The sequence below is a fragment of the Schistocerca nitens genome, chromosome 1, assembly GCF_023898315.1.
Source record: "Schistocerca nitens isolate TAMUIC-IGC-003100 chromosome 1, iqSchNite1.1, whole genome shotgun sequence".
Classification (NCBI taxonomy): Eukaryota; Metazoa; Arthropoda; class Insecta; order Orthoptera; family Acrididae; genus Schistocerca; species Schistocerca nitens.
This window is the reverse complement of record NC_064614.1, coordinates 217,841,986-217,855,432: the sequence shown is the minus strand read 5'-3', so window position 1 is coordinate 217,855,432 and position 13,447 is coordinate 217,841,986. Positions and strand designations below refer to the sequence as shown.

General features: G+C 44.2%; 1 protein-coding gene across 1 annotated transcript in view; it reads right to left on the bottom strand.

The window, feature by feature from the left end:
• The window catches only part of LOC126245997 (somatostatin receptor type 2-like), a 1,701,965-nt gene that overhangs the window by 320,198 nt on the left and 1,368,320 nt on the right, over positions 1-13,447 (bottom strand). Inside the window, exon 6 of the mRNA XM_049948361.1 lies at positions 12,524-12,611. The gene's annotated coding sequence lies outside the window, so the exon portion shown is untranslated. The remainder of the gene's footprint in view (positions 1-12,523; positions 12,612-13,447) is intronic.

The window sequence follows — 13,447 nt, the reverse complement described above, 5'->3', positions numbered from 1 at the left end:
GGCTAAGGAGTAACTGAATTAGAGATAGCTGCCTACCCGAGTGTAGCTTCTCGTTGCGCTGTGGTGACAGTTTCGCCTGTCGTGTCAAGCTGAGCACTGACCCGTGCTAGTGAGCAGACAGCCACTCACGGAGATTAGTTGGACAACGCGTGCGCGTCCTGCTCCGTAGCTTCTCACACGCGTCACTACGATGGGGAGCGTGTCGCTGTAGAGACCAGGCAAGTACGAGGTGGCTTCAATAACGAAGTTACATATTATTAAGACAGGCCAACAAAGTCTTGTTGAATGCAGTACTACACTTGAAATTGACAGATACATGAAAATACTTCTCATCAGTCACGAAGTCTCTATAAGGAACAATGGGAGCGCCCTATCTTTCATTCTATTCCTCGACAGCAGAAATACGCTCCTTGGTTACGGAGCCATTCGAGAATCGCTGAACGTTCTCATTGTAGGATACTCTGCAACTGCTGCGAATTAGTTCCTCAATTGGCTGTACTTTGTCTTCTGTGAGCCTCGCGGGGTAGCCGAGCGGTTTAGGGCACCTTGTCACGGTTCGCGCTGCTCCTCCCCTCGGAGGTTCGAGTCCTCCCTCGGGCATGGGTGTGTGTGTTGTCCTTAGCGTAAGTTAGTTTAGCCCTTTGTTTCCTGACGTAAGAAAAAATTTACTTTTGAACATTTTCTTTGCAGAATTTATGCCATTGTGGCCTCAAATGACGGTAGGATTTTTTGTAAAATTTTATTTTATTTTTCACTATTTTTTTTCCTCCTGGTACTCAGAAGTACTGTCAGACTCCATGGACAGAATCACAACATGCGCAGAAAAATGCTCCAATTTTTATAACTTGTACTTTATGCCACATAAATATTAAATATTTTTACATTAGAAAATTAATTAACAGAAATATGATATTTCTGAAATTTTTTTTTAAATTTCGCATAAATTTATTTTAGAGCAACTTCACAATACATAGTAACTTAGCTATACATTTTTGACAGTATATACATATCACATATTTAGTGATACCTCATGAAATTGTAGGAAACTTCTTTTTCTCATTGCAGCACAATACATGTACTACATTGGGAATGTGGTCTCGACTGAATTTTATTTTTCGCACACATTTCGCATCGTCCTCTTTTACAACTGAACACTACAAAATGGTTTCCTCGGTTGCCAAGACGTACATCCTTCGGAACAGAAAAGTTATCCTTCCTTCTCTTTGGGAGATTTATTTCATCTTTACCAGAGTTTCTCTTTTTGAGATTTGGCACTTGCTGTTCATTCATTAGCCCTAGTGCCACAGCACGCCTGAATTCCAGCAGTGGCAGTGCCCCATGTAGATCACTGAAAATGACGTAAGCATTGACAAAAGCAATTTCTATTGCTCCCCAGAAGAGACGGTGCTAACATTTCTTTGATTGCTTGCCAAGACCAGAAGTTGAAGGTAATCTGTCTGCATGATCCACACCACCCATGTTTTTATTGTAATCACATACAATAACTGGACGTGGTATAGTCATACTAGTTCATCTTTCTTTTTTCTTGTCACTATTCTCTGTTCAGTACCATGAAAGTCTGACGCAAAATACACGATTTTCCTTCCATTGAAATACTGTTAGGTCTAAATTGATTTGATTTAGACATTTTTCTTTAGGTAAATTACCCGGCAAACCTTTCCTGTTTGTTCTAATTGTTCCACAGGCAAATGTATTTACGGATTTCTGTGTGAGAAAAAGTGGACAAAACAACTAGTGAGAGGTAACGCACTGTTGCTACAATAAAGTGTCTGCACAACCTGACGGTACTAATAAGTCCTCCTTATATTATCCACTTTATCTCATTCACATGTAACGTAATGCTTCAAACTAATATAAAAAAAAACAAAGAAGATAAGTACGTACAATGGAAAACTCAACGGGAGTTTCAATAAATTGCGCACAAATTCAGGCAATACCATGGAAACAAGCACATACAATCTTCCGTTTTCACAGCAGCGTGCGAGAAACAATTTCAAGCTCTGACTGCCAGAGAGATCTATGTATTGCACATTAACATCTATGAAACAGTAGAGCAGAGTTACTGTTACGTACCGACAGGCTCTCAGATCACGAAACTGCACCACGAGAAAATAATGAGTGTCAAAACTTACTGGTACTTTTAAGTACCGTCAGGCAACAAAGGGTTAAGTTAGATTATGCCTAGGGACCGATGACCACAGCAGTTTGGTCCCATAGGAACTTACCACAAATTTCCAAATTGTCTTCTGTAGATGATGTCGCTGGCATTCCTTCCCGATCGGCAAGGCCCACGTCTGTGCTGCCTAGATCAAATTGTTGACACTATTTCAGTACGGCCGGAAGCAAAATTCCATTTGCCCAACGTGCCGCTAGAATTTCATGGTGGATCTGTGTGCATTTTACGCGTTTTCCACAGAAGAATTGTACCGTCTCGCGTACTGTAACTTTGGAGTACGTTTATAGTTGACGTGCCTTTTCAATCGCACAATGTGATGTACCTGTTATCCATACCGCAGCAGAAATGCGTTTACGTAAATAACTGGGACGAAAGGAATGGAGAGGAAACGGGATGGCAAAGAGATTGTAAGGAAACAATGACCTCCAGACGCACAGGGATTTGCGGCAATGCAATGGCGATAATTGAAAATTTGTGCCGGACCGAGACTCGAAACCGGGTAGTCTTCTTTTCTAGCACGTTAGACATGACCGCCTTGTCATCCGGACACAATTTTCATCGCCGCCTGCTGTGGCCCAGCGGTTCTAGGCGCTTCAGTCAGGAACCGCGCTGCTGCTACGGTCGCAGGTACGAATCCTGCCTCGGGCATGGACGAGTGTAATGTCCTTAGGTTAGTTAGGTTTAAGTAGTTCTAAGTCTAGGGTATTGATGACCTCGGATGTTAAGTCCCATAGTGCTTAGAGCAATTTGAACCATTCCGAGCTATCTTAGTCACATCCAAATTCCCAACCTTCAGCTCGCTTCACCGCAACGACCCCTGCCCATAACACATCCAGACTTCTGATTCCAATAGGAAGTCGGACGTTGGTTGTGCTTTTGCAATGAAACTTTTTCGTCAAACAGCCGTCGCGCCCATGGAATTATAGATATGAGTCGTGTCGGACATGTCCGACAGAACAGACACCACTAATATCTGGAACTGCGTCTGTAGGCAACCCTGAACATGACTTCTCTTCTGACAATGTACCACACAGGTTGCGCAGTGCTCTTAGGTTGGCACGACCAGTGTACTTTGCCTTTTGTAGTCTCCTCGTAATTTCATGTCTGTGGGTTATGGACCTATACATGCTAACACAATACGACATCGATATTCAGGAGCAATTTCACATTTATCGCACTAATATTCAGTTGCGTAGTGTGAACAGGTGTGTATCATATAGAGATAAATGTACTTGTGTAATATGTCTATAAGCGAAAGTGGGAAATATTGCAGCGGTGATAATTTCAGACCACCGAAATACGAGGCGTAGTTGTAGAGTTTTAATTACTACCTCGGAAACAACTGATATTTTGTGTGCATGCGGGGACATGAAACTTCCTAGCAGATTAATACTGTGTGCCGGGCCGAGGCTCGAACTCGGGACCTTTGCCATTCGCGGGAAAGTGCTTTACAAGCTGAGCTACCCATGCACGACTCACGACCCGTCCTCACAGCCTTACTTCTGCCAGTACCTCGTCTCCTACCTTCCAAACTTCACAGAAGCTCTCCTGCGGACGTTGCACGACTAGCACTCCTGGAAGAAAGGTTATTGCGGAGACATGGCTTAGCCACAGCCTGGGGGGATGTTTCCAGAATGAGATTTGCACTCTGCAGCGGTGTGTAAGCTGATATAAAACTTCCTGGCAGATTAAAAGTGTGTGCCGGACCGAGACTCGAACTCGAGACCTTTGCCTTTCACGGGCTGGTAGACTACTTCTCAACTGTACTAATGAAATGTCGATAATTTTTATGGATATATTACTATTAAACAATTTGAAGCCAGAAAGCCAGCACTACATATTCAAACTTCTTAACTGCTATATTCAAATTCTGTTCAGTTTTGAAAAGTCGAAATTAATTGTTTTGGAGTAATAAAAAATCTAAAAGTCAAACTAACTGCAATTTCTGATGAACAGAAATTTCTATAATTGAGTTCAGTGATCCAACAAATTTAAAAAATATATTTTACATGGGTGAAGTCCATGTGTCAGACAAGAGGCAAGTACGTAACTGATTTAATTTCATTTATTGTAGTATCCTTTACGACTAAACGTCGCAATTTCAGTGTTCATTGTATCGTAATTCTTCATGTGAGTATCCATTTATCGATATTAAGAGACAAAGCGCTATCGATTAATTTTCGCAAGTTTTGGAGCGATTTTCTTTAAAATACTATTTTGATCAAGAGGATGGAAACTGCTGAATAACTGATTAATTAACCTTGACCTAATTACTGTCAAATACCAAAAATGAGATAAAAATTAGTACAGTTTTAAACATGGCTGTTGTTCTGGATTCGTATATTAGTTTCAACATAGTATTAAACAGCCAGCATAGTTCCGACACATACTAGAGGTGTTTTCATCAGAATAAATGTTGCTAAATCGTAACGTAGTTTTAAGGCTTAGCAACATTTATTCTGACGAAGACACCCCTAGCAGTTGTCGAAACCTAGGTTAATGTACCTGCCGTTTATGTGCAACCGGTTGGCTGTTTAATATTATGTCGATAATCTTATGTTGGTTGTACAGTTTGAGGCTGCTTCCAGCGACTGACCATCAATGATTTAAGAGAATGATATTGATTTTTTATGCTTATTTTCGTGAAGTACGCGACTTTTTGTTTGGTTCAAATGGCTCTAAGTACTATGGGACTTAACATCTGAGGTTATCAGTCCCCTAGACTTAGAACTACTTAAATCTATCTAACTTAAGGACATCACACACATCCATGCCCGAGGAGGATTCGAACCTAAGACTGTAGCAGTCGCGTGGTTCCGGACTGAAGCGCCTAGAACCGCTCGGCCACCGCGGCCGGCTTATGTTTAGTGTCAGCTACAACCAGACATTGATATTCTGCAATTAACTATAATTTTACAGACTTGCGATTTTATCGCATAAAACAGCATCATACGTGATCAGTTTTATGGAGTAATTCTACAAATTCTCCCGGCATTATTCATGATGAAACAGTTCGCGGGTTAACGGCCCGATACCAGTTTCCAACAGGCAGAATATCTTGGCAGGCGACGTGCGCTGATAAACTGGTTGCCGAGTACACCAAAGACACACCCGATTGTAGCAGCCTAACAGGTCAGCAGTTGCGGAACATTGCCCATTGCCTATTGGAATTACAAGCAATGGATTACGAGCTGTTAAGGTTCTGACACAGATAACTTTGTGAATCTGAAATATCTGTCGAGATTCGCGTAAGGCAACTGCTGAGCAATCATGACAGTAGCTACATGCTGAGTAACGCTTGGGAACCGGTATTTAGTCTATTAAGAAGGAGATATTTCACAACAAACTGAATTCAGTGGTATGGTCTCTATACTCGATAGTCGTGCTGTTCACTCACGTGATTGCTTGTCAAATGACAGAGTGGATGTCATACCGTCATACAGTGTACAGCGCCAGCTTTGCAACTGGTGACCACAATTAGAAACAGGTTTGTTTCCAGTATAAATAGGTTCCGCATTAATGCATTAGAATATCTACTAAGTTACTCAGTCATACGATAATTACGGCCTACAATGGATCGACGAGTCGGCAAACGACCTCCTCATTTATTATCAGTCCACTTAATTTTAAGCATCCTTCTGTAACACTACGCACCCAACGGTTCAGTTCTCTTCTTTTCTAGTCACCAACAGTTCATGATTCACTTCCATTAAATGCTATGCTACAGATGTACATTCTCAAAAATTTCTTCGTTAAATTAAGGTTTATGTTCGATACTAGAAGAATCCTTTTCAGTAAGCAATGCCCTCTTAGATTGTGCTTTGTCTGTCATGTAGATTCCTACTTTGAAGTTCTGTTTTGTGGCGTGAATTTGTAATTCGGTACATGTGTCTCTTTCTGCCCCACCCTGCCCGCCGCATGAGGTAACTCTACTCTGAGCGCTGATGGGGCGATGCGAGATGGAGGAGAGTCAATAACCTGCTCCACTGTCAGCGTGGACACACCTCGCGGAATCGAGTGCCGTGACCATGGGCCCAAGATCGGGAAGCCAGTAACAACCCCGGCCCCGGTAGTCGGAATGGGGCGTGACCAGCCTGGCAGGCGAGGGGGGAGGGAGGGGGTGACGGGGGCGTCCTAGATTTGCGAGGTGGGCTACAGTTGGATATTCAGGCAGCAGAGAAAGAGGTGCAACGACAACAACCAATAGCTACGGTACTTGCGGCTCACGAAACGTGCAGAGGCAACAGGCCGTATTGGGATGTTGGCTCAAATCATCTCGATGAGGGTAGCAGGTCGAAAGTGTCGAAGTGGGCGCGGTTACACCTGCGAGGTTAAGAAGAGGACGATGGAGTGAGTTTGCAGACAGCCAGAAACGGGAAGCCTTCTCCAAAGCTGATGCGCCCAGGAGCCGAGTTAGGATTCACAAATGGTCAACACAAGGGATGGCCGCTTGTGGACACATGTAACCCAGTCAGTTGGAGGTTTTTCTGGGCGAGTGGACGACGATTCGAGAGGAGACACAGACAGGGGCTTTTATATTACGTGGGAAGCAGTCGCAGGATGCTTTAGTGACTGACAGCGGTATTTTGGTCCATGGAGTGGTGCAACATAGTGTACAGCAAAGAGTGCTGGCTATGCATTCAGTGTGGCGAATTATCAGTAGCACTTCACAAGGGCCGGCCGGTGTGGCCGAGCGGTTCTAGGCGCCTCAGTCTGGAACCGCGCGACCGCTACGGTCGCAGGTTCGAATCCTGCCTCGGGTATGGATGTGTGTGTTGTCCTTAGGTTAGTTAGGTTTAAGTAGTTCCAGGGGACTGATGACCTCAGATGATAAGTCCCATAGTGTGAAAAAAAAAAAAACAAAAAACTTCATAAGGAAGGTCACGTCTATACAGCACGGCATGTTGTTGAGGTTATTCCTGGGGCACGCTGTGTGTGATTTTTCTCTAAGATAAAGCCATGTTAGTCTTATTAATAACGGGATAAGAGCGAGAGTGACTTCGTATGTCCCATGCAGAAAATAATTTTGTTATTATTACGCTGTGAGGGTGATTGGCTTTGTATGTGTCACTGTACTGAAAACATGACTGTGAAAATTGTGTAGGTACCACTGTAGTGAATTGATAGTAGCGGGCCGGCCGGAGTGGCCGAGCGGCTCTAGGCGCTACAGTCTGGAATCGCGAGACCGCTACAGTCGCAGGTTCGAATCCTGCTTCGGGCATGGATGTGTGTGATATCCTTAGGTTAGTTAGGTTTAAGTAGTTCTAAGTTCTAGGTGACTGATGACCTCATAAGTTATATTCCATAGTGTTCAGAGCCATTTGAACCATTTTTGATAGTAGCGGTACTTTGGTGAGTAGTTGGTGAAGGGAATGTTCTAGAACTACATTTAGTTAAGTGCTACCGTAAGTAAATCATAATTAAGCCACTGGATTGCCTTATGATTTTTTTGCTTGTTCTAGGTGGAAGTTATTTTGATTTGCATTTTAATGTCTATGTACAAGCGCCATGTACGAGGTGCATTCAAGTTCTAAGGCCTCCGATTTTTTTTCTAATTAACTACTCACCCGAAATCGATGAAACTGGCGTTACTTCTCGACGTAATCGCCCTGCAGACGTACACATTTTTCATAACGCTGACGCCATGATTCCATGGCAACGGCGAAGGCTTCTTTAGGAGTCTGTTTTAACCACTGGAAAATCGCTGAGGCAATAGCAGCACGGCTGGTGAATGTGCGGCCACGGAGAGTGTCTTTGATTGTTGGAAAAAGCCAAAAGTCACTAGGAGCCAGGTCAGGTGAGTAGGGAGCATGAGGAATCACTTCAAAGTTGTTATCACGAAGAAACTGTTGCGTAACGTTAGCTCGATGTGCGGGTGCGTTGTCTTGGTGAAACAGCACACGCGCAGCCCTTCCCGGACGTTTTTGTTGCAGTGCAGGAAGGAATTTGTTCTTCAAAACATTTTCGTAGGATGCACCTGTTACCGTAGTGCCCTTTGGAACGCAATGGGCAACGATTACGCCCTCGCTGTCCCAGAACATGGACACCATCATTTTTTCAGCACTGGCGGTTACCCGAAATTTTTTGGTGGCGGTGAATTTGTGTGCTTCCATTGACCTGACTGGCGCTTTGTTTCTGGATTGAAAAATGGCATCCACGTCTCATCCATTGTCACAACCGACGAAAAGAAAGTCCCATTCATGCTGTCGTTGCGCGTCAACATTGCTTGGCAACATGCCACACGGGCAGCCATGTGGTCGTCCGTAAGCATTCGCGGCACCCACCTGGATGACACTTTTCGCATTTTCAGGTCGTCATGCAGGATTGTGTGCACAGAACCCACAGAAATGCCAACTCTGGAGGCGATCTGTTCAACAGTCATTCGCCGATCCCCCAAAACAATTCTCTCCACTTTCTCGATCATGTCGTCAGACCGGCTTGTGCGAGCCCGAGGTTGTTTCGGTTTGTTGTCACACGATGTTCTGTCTTCATTAAACTGTTGCACCCACGAACGCACTTTCGACACATCCATAACTCCATCACCACATGTCTCCTTCAACTGTCGATGAATTTCAATTGGTTTCACACCACGCAAATTCAGAAAACGAATGATTGCACGCTGTTCAAGTATGGAAAACGTCGCTATTTTAAGTATTTAAAACAGTTCTCATTCTCGCCACTGGCGGTAAAATTCCATCTGCCGTACGGTGCTGCCATCTCTGGGACGTATTGACAATGAACGCGGCCTCATTTTAAAACAATGCGCATGTTTCTATCTCTTTCCAGTCCGGAGAAGAAAAATCGGAGGCCTTAGAACTTGAATGCATCTCGTATTGTGAACTTCCTTACTGCAGAGGAGATTGAAGTGTCGCGAATGTCATTAGGCGCTGACGACACTCCGCAACACGTCTCAGCCAGGCGAGCTGCAGCTAGCACATCTCCTTCTATTCAATGACTGCATAGTCCAGACAGCCAAGAAATTAGTAGCTCGGCAGAGGATCTTCGCGTACACCAGGCAGGAGTACAGGTGGCGCGCACAACTGCGACGGGCCCTGCTCCCGCTGCAGAACTTTTGCTGCAACTGTGTCACTTGCGACCAATGAAAGGCAAGTATATCTCCGCCGTGCGAATATTTAGGACCACGCAGGCCCCGGTTCCGGCAAATCCATCGCAGCCAGTCAGCTGTTGTCTTCTGCCACTGACCCAGCATCGCTTCCGACAACGCCGCCTTCGCCTCCAGTGGACAGTGCTACGTTCTGCGACATGCTCGCGGAAACCGTTGGTATCATTCGTTATTGTCAGACTATTCTTGGGATTGAAGGGTGAAATTACACTGGTCTTGTCGGAACCTTAAGTATCACTCTATTCGCCTCTCAGTGGGAGCATGGACTTATGAGATTCCCGAGTGTTCAATCACGTGTGACGACTGTGTCACATCACAGAGAATATCTTTGGATGTTCCAGTAATAGAAGGATTGTGTTATCAAGCATTCAGTGAACTTACCGGTTAGACTAAGATTTTCATCAAGGTTATTGACCTTATTGAAATTTGTCTGCGTTGAGCTTCAACGTCGATCAAAGGAGACCATTTGCGTTCAGTTGAGGAAAATCATTTTATTATTTTGTTCATAGCTGTAGTTCAGCAACAAAGATAAAAATTCGCTCGTCCAGTGCACATGAAAACATTTATTTGATTCGCTTTAACGGTTTCGAGAATTTAAACTGTCACCTTCAGAAGTGAAATAAGTCAGTTAATTGATAAACCAAAGTCAAAATAAGGATCGGACGGTAGAGTTCTCTGCTTAAGAATCAATAAAACAGTGTGACATTGCTAAAAATATATGATATATGCCTTGAGCAGTAAACAATTAACTCTCAAATATCACATTGTAGATAGAATGTGCGACTACAATCAACATACTAAGAATTTTTAGCATATTGCAGCCCCGTCAGCAACTGTGATGGACTAATATATTGAAAACTCCGCCTCAGTTACGAAAATTTTCTGGTCTTAACCTAGGTTTCGGCTAGAATAATCTAGCCTTCTTCAGAAGCATAAAATTACTATGCCATGCCAGAGTAAGGCACAGTCAACATCAAATATTAAAACATATTGTACTGTGGTACCAAGTCGAATTAAAACTACTTAACTGAAGTTGGCACCCTAACCAACGTGGTCGCCGCTACCAACCAACCGCGTGGTGAAGTGATGCCGGGGCTGGACTTCAGTTCAGTAGTTTTAATTCGACATGGTAGCACGGTACTATACGTTTTAATTTTTAATGTTGGCTGTGCCATACTCTGGCATGTTATAGTAATTTTATGCTTCTGAAGAAGGTTAGATTATTCTAGCCGAAACCTGGGTTAAGACCAGAAAATTTTCGCAACGGATGCGGATTTTTCAATATATTAATCGATATACTGTTTGATACTCATCTCATACATTATACATTTTTAGCAATGTCACTATGATTCTGTATCAAAGGACACAATCATCCGACCCTTATTTTGATGTTGTCTTCCAAAGATTTCGCTTCTGAATACGATAGTTTAAACCGACGAAACCGGTAGGGTGCACCAAATAAAGGTTTTCTTGTGCAACTGAAGACTTGTTGAAATTGATTTTTTTAATAAATGGAGACAGAACTTGTTTCTTGTGTTTTATTATGGAAATGTTCCGATCCTGGAACCCTTCAGAGATCTAATTTAATTTTTTTAATATTGTGCTGAAGGAATTTTCTCTCATCTTATTTAATGCTCTGCCTTCAAGAGCTGTAATTGGGCTGCAGGTTAGGTTCAGTTGTATTACTTATTGCCATTTGTCTAGAAGAATATGTTGTTGATGTTGTTGTTGTGGTCTTCAGTCCAGAGACTGGTTTGATGCAGCTCTCTACTGCAACCTACAACCTTCTGAATCTGTTTAGTGTATTCATCTCTTGGTCTCCCTCTGCGATTTTTACCCTCCACGCTGCCATCCAATACTAAATTGGTGATCCCTTGATGCCTCAGGATATGCCCTACCAACCGATCCCTTCTTGTAGTCAAGTTGTGCCACAAACTCCTCTTCTCTCCAATTCTATTCAATACCTCCTCGTTAGTTATGTGATCTACCCATCTAATCTTCAGCATTCTTCTGTAGCACCACATTTCAAAAGCTTCTATTCTCTTCTTGTCCCAACTATTTATCTTCCATGTTTCACTTCGATACATGGCTACACTCCATACAAATACTTTTAGAAACGACTTCCTGACACTTAAATCTGTACTCGATGTTAACAAATTTCTCTTCTTCAGAAACGCTTTTCTTGCCATTGCCAGTCTACATTTTATATCCTCTCTACTTCGACCGTCATCTGTTATTTTGCTCCCCAAACAGCAAAACTCCTTTACTACTTTACGTGTCTCATTTCCTAATCTAATTCCCTCAGCATCACCCGAGTTAACTCGAGTACATTCCATTACCCTCGTTTTACTTTTGTTGATGTTCATCTTATATCCTCCTTTCAAGACACTGTCCATTCCGTTCAGCTGCTCTTCCAGGTCCTTTGCTGTCTCTGGCAGAATTACAATGTCATCGGCGAACCTCAAAGTTTTTATTTCTTCTCCATGGATTTTAATACCTACTCCGAACTTTTCTTTTGTTTCCTTTACTGCTTGCTGAATATACAGATTGAATAACATCGGGGATAGGCCACAACCCTGTCTCACTCCCTTCCCAACCACTGCTTCCCTTTGCTGTCCCACCACTCTTATAACTGCCAACTAGTTTCTGTACAAATTGTAAATAGCCTTTCGCTCCCTGTACTTTACCCCTGCCACCTTCAGAATTTGAAAGAGAGTATTCCAGTCAACATTCTCTATCTCTACAAATGTAGAAGAATATTTTGTTTGTAAATTTGAACCCACGCCTGCACTGCCCCCACCCTGGACCCCGTACCACCCAAATCCAAAGCTGCAGAATATCACCAGTGTGTTTCCTCCAAAATAGTTTATCTTTAGTTGCTCATTAGTGTTAACTTCCTTCCAGAACCGACCTCCTAGAACCGTGAGGCGACGCCTCGAAAACTGTTTTGGTATCGGAGGGACGCGCTGGGCCGTGCAACCTTGCGGGCTCCAACACCAGGGAGGACGCCTGGGGTCTCAGAGACAGCGTCTGGCGGCCAGCGGGCAGTGGGAAGCAGCTGGCGGACCGAGATTAATCCGGCCCTCTGAGGCGACGGCTGTGGCCCCGAGTAATGAGCTCGCGAGACGCCGCGCCACGGACACCGCTCCGTCTCCGGCAGGGGAGGGGGCATAGTTTCTGCCAAGCGACGCCCGCCTCCTTACCTGTCACAGCAGTCCGTCGCGTCGCCGCAGGAATACCGGGAAGGCTGTGAGGTCGCTGGGGACGCGCCGCCTCTCAGTTACGCAGCTCCTGCAACACGATCAGGCATTTAAGAGGGAATCACGAGGGCGGAAAGTAACAGCAGGTAAGTAACTGGAGAAAGCCACCTGGACTGCTGAAAACAATCCAGTATGTCCTCAATTTAAATTACACTACTGGCCATTAAAATCGCTACACCACGAAGATGACGTGCTACAGAAGCGAAATTTAACCGACAGGAAGAAGATGCTGTGATATGCATATGATTAGCTTTTCAGGACATTCACACGAGGTTGGCACCGGTGGCGACACCTACAACTTGCTGACATGAGCAAAGTTTCCAACCGATTTCTCATACATAAACAGCAGCTGACCGGCGTTTCTGGTGAAACGTTGTTGTGATGCCTCCTGTAAGGAGGAGAAATACGTACCATCACGTTTCCGACTTTGATAAAGGTCGGATTGTAGCTTATCGCGATTGCGGTTTATCGTATTGCGACATTGCTGCTCGCGTTTGTCGAGATCCAATGACTGTTAGCAGAATATGGAATCGGTGGGTTCAGGAGGGTAATACGGAACGCCGTGCTGGATCCCAACGGCCTCGTATCACTAGCAGTCGAGATGACAGGCATCTTATCCGCATGGCTGTAAAGGATCGTGCAGCCACGTCTCGATCCCTGAGTCGACAGATGGGGACGTTTGCAAGACAATAACCATCTGCACGAACAGTTCAACGACGTTTGCAGCAACATGGACTACCAGCTCGGAGACCATAGCTGCGGTTACCCTTGACGCTGCATGACAGACATGAGAGCCTGCGATGGTGTACTCAACGACGAACCTGGGTGCACGATGGCAAAACGTCATTTTTTCGGATGAATCCAGGT